Genomic DNA, 11,038 nt, shown 5'->3' with positions numbered 1-11,038 from the left:
CCCATACACAACATCTCAATACCCAAACATCATAGAACAATAAAATTACACTAGGGTTGAGAATCTTACCACACCCAAGGTCCAAGGAGACAAGATTAACCTTCTCCTTCAAGAGAGTTGGGTCCTATAACATCAAAGAACCCAAAATCTCAACATTTCACCCATGAAACTCGAAAATAAGGGCTGGAATTCGAACAGAAACTTGTGACTTACCTCAAGATTGATTGTATGGGTTTTGTAGAGCTCTCCGCGGTGAACACGTGGCCGTAAACGGAGCGGCAATCGGAGCTCTAGATCAAAAGTTATGGTGGTTTGAAGATCAACCAAGGGAGAGAACTTGAGAGAGTGTTCTTCCTCCCTTTCTCTCTAATTTCAGCGTGTTTGAGTGTGTTGTGAGGAGAGAGAGTGCTGAAAACTAGGGTTTTGGTTTAGTTATGTTGGGCCAAGGGCCCACTTTGGGTCGGTTTGGCCCGTTCGGTCCAATCTTGGTCCGAATTCTATAAAATTGGTACCAAAATTCTCGTCTCAAAATCCTCTATCACGTTTAGCCACAAAAATCACATTTTGGGCTTTCTAGAATAAATTCTCATTTATGGGTTAATTAGCCGTTAATTAACTGGGTTTTACAGGCATCGTCAGTGATGGGCATTATTTGAAACTGTATTAACCCACCAAATACTTGCACAGGACTTCTGTATAAAAGATTGCTCACCCTTTTCAAAATGTGGCTTTGAATGTTATTACAAAGAGCATTTTGCAACTCGACAAAACTCATGGTACATGGAATGGCAAATGACAACGGACATTCACAAACAAAAGTCACTCCTTTATGTGTGTTTCTTATAACCTCACTGTTATAATATACTTGCAAGTTTGCAACACCTTCCATAACTTCAGCCTTAACTAACTCTATTTTTTTGACACAGTTATCTGCCAAAAAAATACCTCACTAAGGACTTTATACAAGAAAGAGCAAGAGGAGAAGTGAAGATGAACATGAATCAAAACCGGAGTTCGTATTTATAGGCAAACTTGTAGATTTAAATATTATTTTGTGTACAAAACGCAACCTGCGTTTTGGGACTTCCGAAAAAAAATTTCTAACATTAACAAAACGTAAGATACGTTTTGTGGGCTTCAAAAAATTTTTCTTTTTCTGACTTGTTAAAACGCACCTTGCGTTTAGTCTTAAACTGAAATTAAAAAAAATAAAAAATCCAAAACGTAGCTTACGTTTGGTGTATTTCAAAAAAATAAAAAAATAAACAAACACAAAACGTAAGTTGCGATTTGTTTCTGACCCATAGCAGTGAAATATTAGGTGTTCCTTCCATTTCATGGTGTATCACTTTAGCTGTTTCCATAAGCAAAAAAAACAGCCGATAATTGATCGCAGCAAATTGGCTATATTTTTAAGCAACAATACTCCTCAAAATATTAGAATCTTTCTGGCTAAAAGCCTGAATATTCAACATATTTAGGACTCAAGAAAAGTATTTGGGTCTGCCGTCTATTATTCAAAAATCGAAAAAGGTTATCTTTGATGCTATAAGAACAAGATTCGAAAAAGGGTTGAAGGCTAAAAATATAAACTCCTTCAGGTTGGAGGTGGACAATGCTTATTAAAGTGGATGGTGAAGTTGTTCCATCTATACTCTTTTTTGTTTTAAAATTTTTTGTTGTTTTAATTCAAGAAATTTATGGAATTTTTTTCTTAATTTTGGTGGAAAAAAAAGGAACAAAGGAGGATTGTTTGGGTCAGCTGAAATACGATGCCAAGACCTAAAAAGAAAGGAGGCCTGGGTTTAAAGACTTCCAAGCACAGAACCTAGCTCTATTGGATAAACAATGCTAGATGTTAGCAACAGAACCTAATTCTCTTTTTGGGATGCTTAAAAGCAAATATTTACAGACATATTAAGAGTTGAGGCAGGAAACTCACCTTCTTGGAATTGGAAGAGCATCCTAGAGGGGCAAAAAGTCTCGAAAAAGGACTCTTTTGGAAGATCGGATCTGGGTTTGATGTGAATATATTCTCCGATCCATAATTTCTCACTTTTCATATGTTCATCATTCCTATTCGTTTTGATCAATTTTACTCAAATCATACACTCTCGATTCTATCATTTGTTAATGAGGAACAACGAATAGAACCAGCAGCTCATTAAATCAATATTTTCAACTGAAATCAGTCAACAAATCCTAGCAATCAAAATGTAGAGATGGGAGATAGACATAAACTTACTTGGATGTTGCACAAATCCAGAAAATTGGAGGTTTCATATGAATACAAAGTTGCTTTTTCTTCGCCAGAGGAACGATGTATGGCAGGACCTCTAGAAACTAAAGACTGCTCCCAAAATCCTCCGATTCTTATGGCGAGCTCTACATTAACAGCTTCTTCTCATAGAGCTTTTTCATCAAAGAATCCTAGAAAGAATGGTGACATATCTCCGTTGCAACACTGATTTTGAAACATTATCCACTATTTATTTATTTGAGAGAAAGCTAAAGAAGATTGGTCCAAGGTGGTGTATATGAAGGGCTCGGAACAAAAGAATTTTCGAACAGGTGAACAAGACCCATCTGAAGATAAATGGATTTTGAAGAAAACTAATTGAAAACATTATTTCATTTGCTTTTTCTAGATCCTAAAATATAATTTAGAGGCTGTTTCTTCTTCTTTATTTCAATTTTTGCTTTTTGCTCACTATGTTCGGCCTTTGGAAATTTTCTTCTTCTTCATATGGTTTTTGTCTCATTTGGACACATGTATTCTATCTTTTGGAATTAATAAATTCACCTCACCTTTGGAAAAAAAAAAGATAATTAAACATAAAAATAATCAAATATTTTGCAATAGAATTGTTGGTGTGAATTTAATTTTGACCAAACCATCACGTTCAACTTAGATAAGACTAGGAAATATATTCCAAATGTGTGCTAACAAGTCTAATTAGTGTAGTAGGTCTAAAACCAAGAAGCATACAAGCCCATAACTTGGAGCATCAACAAACATTTCATAATACTCACAATCAAAACTTCAACCCAATGAAAATGATGAGCAAAAACCAGTTTCATCGTGCCTTTGGACCAACGATTGCTTATCTCTAACCAAGGCTAACAAGGATTCACCATGTCAAAGAAGAAAGCTTTAGAATAGGTTCAAGCTAGAATGAAAAAGGGATCTCCAAATGTTGGCATCAAAAGGGAAAGGAAGAAAAAGTCAAACAATAAAGCCTAAGACAAATCAAAGACTGCATTGGATCAGAAGCAAAGATAGCAGTTGTGCTCTTGTGCATGCAAAAGTGAGCTTGTTGAGGCTACCAATTTTCTACTACACTATTCAAAAAAGAAGAAGAAAATTGGAGGTTATTTTTTCTGATTTCATTGAATGGCTAAGAATAAAACTTGGAGCCAAAATTTAAATCAACGGTGCAGATTAATGAATGAAAAATGAAAAAGAAGAGCTAGCAAGAAAGGGAGAGAGAAACGGAAAGAATTAGAGATAATATAGAGGCAGTGAAACAAATTTGAAGAGCAAGCTTGACACTATATAGTTGGCCTCACAACAATATTTGAAAGCAAGAAAAATAGAGTGACATTTGAACACCATCTCATACACATGAGTATGAATTATTTTTCTTTATATTTGTGCTTCATTTAAGATTTCTTTGTGCATCTGGGGAAATTGGATCTTACTTGGGGGAGTCTTCTATTTAATTTTTTCATCACTGCAATACCTTCATATATAAATTTCCAAAGACTTTTACCTTTGGCTGTGCTTTCAGGTTCTAGATTGTCTTCCAAGTGTCTGCATGTTGAAAACATAGGTGGAGCTGCTCTTCTGGTGAGTAAAAAAATTGGTAGGCAATTTTGTATTCTGAGTTTATTGTGTAGTCTCTAGAGTTATTGTGAATCCAGTATATTGAGTCTTCCTGTTGTTTGATAGGCAACTGGAATATTGACTGAGCTGTGTCATGGCTAAAATTTTGATGGACTAGTTGTTGGTTACACTCTCCATTTGCTGTCAGTAAATGTCGAATTTATGTTAGGTTCTCATCCCTGCACTCTTCATTAGAAATGCGAAAACGGGGTTCATCCCCAAACCATGGATCCTCCCTGATTCTAACACCACCTTAAGTAGTGATATGCCATTTTATACCCTTCTCTAGTATCTTTTGGCCTTCTAGTAAGCCCTGCCACGTCTAGGAGGGTCTGAATCCCGCCTTAGCTTCCATAAAGGATGTTTATCTAAAGAATTTATACTTGAAATCTTGTAAAACAGTGAGTGAGGTTTGCTAAGAAATCTCCATCCCTATTTTGCTAGCATGACAAGATTAAAAGCTTTTGGATCTTTAAATCCTAATCATCCTTTTGTTTTTTTCTACTTACTGTGTCCCAGCTGATCTACTACATTTTTTTTCTTTTTTATCCCGCCAAAATTGCATCATGGTTCGATGTAGTTCATCCAAGAGGGAATCTGGTAACTTAGAGCAACTAAGAGTGTATACCGGAATAGTTGAGTCCACTGCCTTGATCATCAATTCTCTGCCACTAGTAGAGAGAAAGGAGCGCTTCCAATAGGATAATTTTTTTTGCCACCTTATCTTTAATAAAGCCAAAGACTTCTTTCTTAGATCTTATGACTATTGAGGATAGGCCAAGGTATTTGTCCTGAGCTCCCACATTCGGAACACCTAGGACCGTTGACAACTCTTTCTTTGTGTAAAATCCGGTTATTTAACAAATAATTAACTTATAAATTAAGATTTATTCTAGAAAATAATAAATTTTATTTTTATGGTTTAATATAATAGAGAAAATTAAAACGAGAATTTTGACACTAATTTTAAAAAATTTGGCCCAAAATTTGATCAAACAGACTGAACCGATTAAACCGAGCCCAAAATGGTCCCAAGGCCCAACCCACTACACTTAGTTAAATGAGCCACAGCTCATTCTCTCCCTCACTCTATGCAAAACACGCTGCTGGGTAGCCATGGAAGAGAAGAACACTTCCAAAAGTAAAAACCTAGCTTGATCTTCAATCCTTGATAACTTTTTATCCGGAACTCCGATTGTCACACCGTTTGCGGCCATGCGACCACAACTCTACAAAGTCCACAACTTTATTTCTGAGGTAAACCACATTTTCATCTCAGTTTTTCCAGCCTTGATTTTTGAATTTTTGGGTAAAAATGTTGAGATTTTGAGCTCTTTGATGTTATAGGATCTAATTAGCTTGAAGAGAAGGCTCAATCTTGCCTCTTTGATCCTTAGATAAGGTAAGAGATCTCAAACCCTAATAAAATTTCTGAATTTAGGCATTTGGGTATTATGTTGTTCTGTTTGGATGTGATAATTGTGGTTTAGGTAGTGTGTATGTGAATATTGAAACTTAATTGAGGTATTGGAAGGCTTGGAGTGGGCTCGTGGTGCTGGAAATCTGACCTTAGAGGTGTTGGAGCCTTGAAAATTGAGGAAAAAGTGAAATTAAAAGTGTTCCGGGTTGAGCGGAGAATCGGCTAAGGTATAGTTTCGGTTTCCTATATCTAAAATATAATGTGGTGTGAAAACGTAGGTTAGAGACCCTAAGATAGGATTTGAACTATTAGTGTTGTTGATTGGTTGAGATGAATTGTGTTGTTATGTATGTGATTAGTGGATTTTAAAATGTTGATGTGGTTATTGGATGATATGGATTTAGTTGAATATATGTGAATAGTAATTGGTTGGTTGTGAGTGTTGCTGATTGTTGATGAGCATGTAAGATTATAAGTAATGTGGATTGATATGCTTAAGTGTTGGTGAGATTGGGAATTTTTTTGGTGAGCATAATTTGGTGTGTGATATTGATAAGTATACTCATGGTGATTGGATGAAAATTGAATAAATTTTTGGAAAATTGAGCTATGGGAAGTTGATTATACATTGAATTTATTGAATTGAGATTGGTTAAAAAGTGGAGAATTAGTGGGTTGAGGATTGAATGAGAGGTTGAAATGTTTGATGTTGAAATGGCTGAGTTTTGGTTGGGTTTTGAATGAATTTGGAAGTGTATGTTTTGAAAATTGGGAGTTTATGAACTTTGGTAAAATTGAATTTTTGATGAACTTCAACAGATAATATCTTAAGCAATTGTTTTTGAAATTTGATGCTTTTATACAAAATGAAAGACTATTTCACAAGCTTTAAAATGGTTTAAATTTGGTGGAAATATGAATTTTGTGGAAGGAGATATGATCGTTGAAAGTTGGGGCTTGAAATCTGAATTCTGTAAATTCTGCAGAATTTGTGATTTCTGGTTTGTGTGCGCATGCAAACCCTGTGAATTTTTGGACCTATGCACACGCATAGCCTTGTGCATACGCACACGCAGGAGCATGGCTACTGATGGGAGCGCTAGCACGCTATGTGCGCACACATATTGAAAATTCGTTTGGGCATGCGCACGGCACACGCACACCCCTGTGCGTACGCACGTGACCCTATTTTCTTATAAGACACTGGTTTTCAAGTCTTTCACTTTCCCAGCAAGCTTGCAACCTTCCGAGACACTGTTTCAAGCTTATGAACCTCCATTTTCATCCTTTAAGTCCTAAATTATAATAGAATGCTTAGTAATTAAGAATAAGCTAGGAATATGGATAGCTTGAGGATGAAGTAAGGGGAAAGTTAATGATGATTTATGTATGAAAAATGCAGAGAACTGAAGTATACGTGATGCCATGGTTGTAAAGGATGATTATGCATTGGTTATAGATGATTATGAATGAATTATAAAGATAATAAAATTGAAATTGATTGTGATGTGCCTCCGAGTAAGACGCAGTGGTGTTAACCACTTACTCCGGGTAAGAGGCGAGAACGTCGGGTATAAGTTGAGAATGAATGGATGAATGAAAGAATGGTAATGATAATGAAATGATGACGAATGAGTTTGATTGAGTTGATGATAACTAATTGTGATTGGTGTGTGTGTGTGTGTTCAGGAATGAATTGAGACGCCGGATAAGATGCGGTGGCGTTGTTCACTCGCTCCGGGTCAGCGATGAAGTTGTAGGAGATATGATTGAGGATGAGGTTAGATATGGGAAAGAGGAAGGTTAAGGATCGAGTTTGATTATGAATTTGAATGAATATGAATAAATTGTAATGATAATGAAAATGTGTTTCTAAATGTGATTCCGGGTAAGATACAGTAACACCACTTGCTCCGGGTAAGAGTCAGTAAGCCAGGTAAGATACAGTGGTATTATCCACTTGTTCTGTAAAAATTCAAGGTTTCGGGTAAGACGCAAGGGCTGTGTTCTGTTGTCACTTGCTCCGGACCGAGAATGTAACACTGCCTGGGTAAGAGGCAGGGTGAAGTTGTCCCCTGCTCCGAGTACGCGGGTAAGATGCAAGGGTTGAGGCATTGTCCCACTTGCTCTATATTTGGTGTTCTATCCAATGGTTAGCTACCGGGACATGTCGGGTTGGCTTTGTAACCGACAGATGAGACTCATCAGCCACTAGGAGAGGCATGCATCATATGCATCTATATGTCTTGTTTGGATTGCCTAAGTGATTGCATAACTAAATGCTACTTGATTATCTGCTATATTTGAATCCTATTTGTGATTTCTCTGTTTGTAATAATTATGTTTGTTGCATTTGATTCCGTTGGTGGTTGGGAGGTTTGGAGGAGTTGGAAAAGGGAGTGTTAGATAGTTTTGGAGACCCTTAGTTAGTTGCCTATTTTAATTTCATGGCTTAGTTATGTTTTAAGCTTTAATTATCTGTTGAAAGTTCTAGGATTGCCTTTGACTTTCCCAAGACATTATATGTTAGATATGTGGGCACTGTTACCATGCTGAGAATCTCCGGTTCTCATCCATGTGGATTTTGTGGTTTTCAGATGTAGGACGTGAGGCACCTTGCTGAGGAATGCTGGAAGCTTCTAATGTTGTGAAGATCTTTATCCTTTGGGTTTATTTTGGTTATTTGTATTGGCTTAGATACTTATTATCTCCACCTATTATATATATGTTGTATTAATTCCTCTTAAAGGTGATTTTGGAGATTTAGGTTTTGTAACTCTGTATTTTGGATTATATTTTGGGCTTTCCTATATATCTATATATGTCGTATAACTATGTGCTCGAATCAGCTTATCTTCGCGAGCCGAGTCTTGAGTTTTGTTACATGTGTTTTGGAACTCTTAGTATATATAAATTCGTTAGCTTGCTCTATTTTGCTTACGTTACCGTATTCGAAGGGTTCGCTTTTAAATTTAACAACTTTTGTTTTCTCCTTTTCTTCAAAAACTCTTAGTTATAAACCTTTTTCACTATGATATATATATTAAATTTTTTTTTAGAGGTCGTAGCGTCTCGCCACCTCTATTTTACATCCTAGATGTAAAGCTTTGTATGTTAGAGTGTTACACTTTATCTGCTGCATCATGTTCTTGCTAAAGAAATTTTTTTTTAACATCAAATGACATCATATAAAAGATTTTCAAAACTGACTATTTTTTTACCAATCATTTTTTAATTGATTTTTCGATTTGATAGCGATTCGACAATTCATCAATTTTATTTATTGTCTAAATCGGATTTCACAGCAGCTTTCGATTTTAACCAGTTTTTAAATCACTATTAAAATGTCTTTTTAATTAACTATAAAAAGAACAAAATATTCTTTTTAAAAATATTGTAAAAAGACTAACATATCTTTTTAATATTTTGACAAAAATAAGTTAATTTTTAAAAATAAAATATTTACATGATTTATTGTAGAAAAAACTAAAGTAACATTTAGTATAATTTAAAAAGGACTAAAATATCTTTGTGTTACATTTTTAAAGGATTAAAAATAGCTATAAAAATATCAGTTTAACGTTAATTTTAAAATTACTGAAATAAAAAATTTAGAATTTTATTTTAAAAAAGACTCAAATACACAAAGATCATTTTAGAGACTAAAATATTCTTTTTAGAATTATTTTTTGAAAGCTAAAATACCCTTATAATTATTTTTTAAAAGACTAAATAACATTTTAAGGTTAATTTTTAAAACTAAAATATCCTTATATGATTAATAAAGGTTATTTGATTGTATTAGAAAATAGAAATTAGAATCAGTTTTTTAAAAGGACTAAAATACTCTTTTTATGGTTAAAGTTGTTTAATTGTATTAAAAACTTGAATTTGATTTTAGAAAGACTAAAATAAAATAACCCTAGCTTATAGTGAATTTTTAAAAGATTGATGAATTACCATTTTAAAATTTAGGTTGTTTAATTAATTGTATTATAGTTTGAAATATAAATTTTATTTTACAAACTCTAAAATTCTATTGTATTAGAAACTAAAAACATTTGTGTATTAAAGTTGTTTAATTGTATTATAATTCAGAAGTATGATTTTGATTTAGTAAAACCAAATTACTCCTGTAGTTAATTTTAAAAAGACTAAATTTAGGATAAGTTTTAAAAAAAACATTCCCTTTAGTGTTCCGTTTGTTTTGTTGTAGTAGAAATTTGACCTTTTTATTTTAAAATAGGAAAAAACAAGATAACCTTTTTGTTAATTTAAAAAACTGAAAATACCCTTTATTTCATACAAACACACAAATATTAGCATCACAACAACCTACCAAAGTACTTTAATATCATAATTATTATTGACTTCAGATTATAAATTAAATTTAAATTTAAAATTTTTTCATGCAATATTTCGATATACAAAAGAAAATTAATAATGTGCACATCTTTCATTTTAATTAACCCTCCTACTACTCTACTACTTTATTGGTGAGGATGGCAGCTAATAATAATTAATAAGTTAGTTTCAACATTTTGTTGCTTATTATTTTGGGTTATCTGCGATCTTCCCTAGTCTGATAGATCAAGGATTAATTTGTTGCGAATCGAAACTCTATTTAAAGATTTGTCGTTGGCCAACAAGTTATTGTATGCACAAGACGGAATTCAAACTTTTGACATTTGTTTAAATAGACTAATAAACTAACCATTAGACCAATCTAACTTAGTTAATTTCGAGTGTTATTATATATATCTTACTTAGCACAAGAGAGTATTAACACAATCAGACTGAATTTGGTTTTCGGAACTACTAAGATTACCTTCAAATAGTGGATATATAAAGATTTAAAATTCTTATAGATAAAAACTGAAATTTTAAAAATGTATTCTTTTAAATATTCTTTTTTTAACTTTTTAATTCTAAATTTATCATTTAATCTTTATATTTATTTTAAACCAAAAATAATATTAAAATATAACTCAATTCAGTATATTTTATGCTAAATATAATACAAAAACTTAATTTAATATCTGTCTCTCTCCATATGAAATCTCTTTTAAAAATGCAGTCTTAATTCATAACAAATATTTATATATGGTCTTTTTGCAATTAAGCAACATTAATCAAATATATATATCTAAGTTTTAATATAATTAACCAACCTTAATCCTAAAAGTATGTAATTAAAGAAGCATATAAGGATTAGTTGAAGTTGATGAATGGGTGGCTAGCTGACCTTAATTACCACGAGGGAGAGTGAAGTCCTTAGCTTCGTGATGCAAACCAACCTGCCCAAAAACAAAGAAACAAGAAACTAAAGGGATTCTGATTAGCATTATTAGGAGAATAGTGAATGAAGTTTGTATACATCTGCTTCTAACGAAACCTGCAAATTTATTCTCATTTCGCATTCCACTATTCATTACTAACCTCTAAACATTTATCATTTATTTTTACGATGTGATATTCAACTACCACTGTCCTTGCGGTTTTTAATTTTTTATTATTTAATTATTTACTCAAATAAATAAATTTATAGAATTTTATGTTTTTAAATATTTAGGTACAATTTTACTAGTATAAAAAGCGAAAATAAAAATTACGATATTTGCGTTGAATTATTTCTGTATTTTTATTGTTGATGCAACCGAAAATAAAATAATTTTTTTTTAAGTTTACGTTGTCAATACCAACAAAAATGAAAAAAAAAAAGAGAGAAAAAA

General features: G+C 33.0%; 1 protein-coding gene across 2 annotated transcripts in view; it reads right to left on the bottom strand.

Moving 5' to 3' along the window:
• Nucleotides 1-10,684, bottom strand: part of LOC107473444 (putative UPF0481 protein At3g02645) — a 19,901-nt gene extending 9,217 nt beyond the window's left edge. For both annotated transcript variants that reach the window (XM_016092999.3, XM_021135042.2), the window contains exon 1: nt 10,552-10,684. The gene's annotated coding sequence lies outside the window, so the exon portion shown is untranslated. The remainder of the gene's footprint in view (nt 1-10,551) is intronic.
• Nucleotides 10,685-11,038: the final 354 nt, after the last annotated feature.

This window comes from Arachis duranensis, chromosome 2 (assembly GCF_000817695.3).
Source record: "Arachis duranensis cultivar V14167 chromosome 2, aradu.V14167.gnm2.J7QH, whole genome shotgun sequence".
NCBI classification, from domain to species: Eukaryota; Viridiplantae; Streptophyta; class Magnoliopsida; order Fabales; family Fabaceae; genus Arachis; species Arachis duranensis.
Note: the sequence above shows the minus strand (reverse complement) of the source record. Positions and strands in the feature narration are given on the sequence as shown.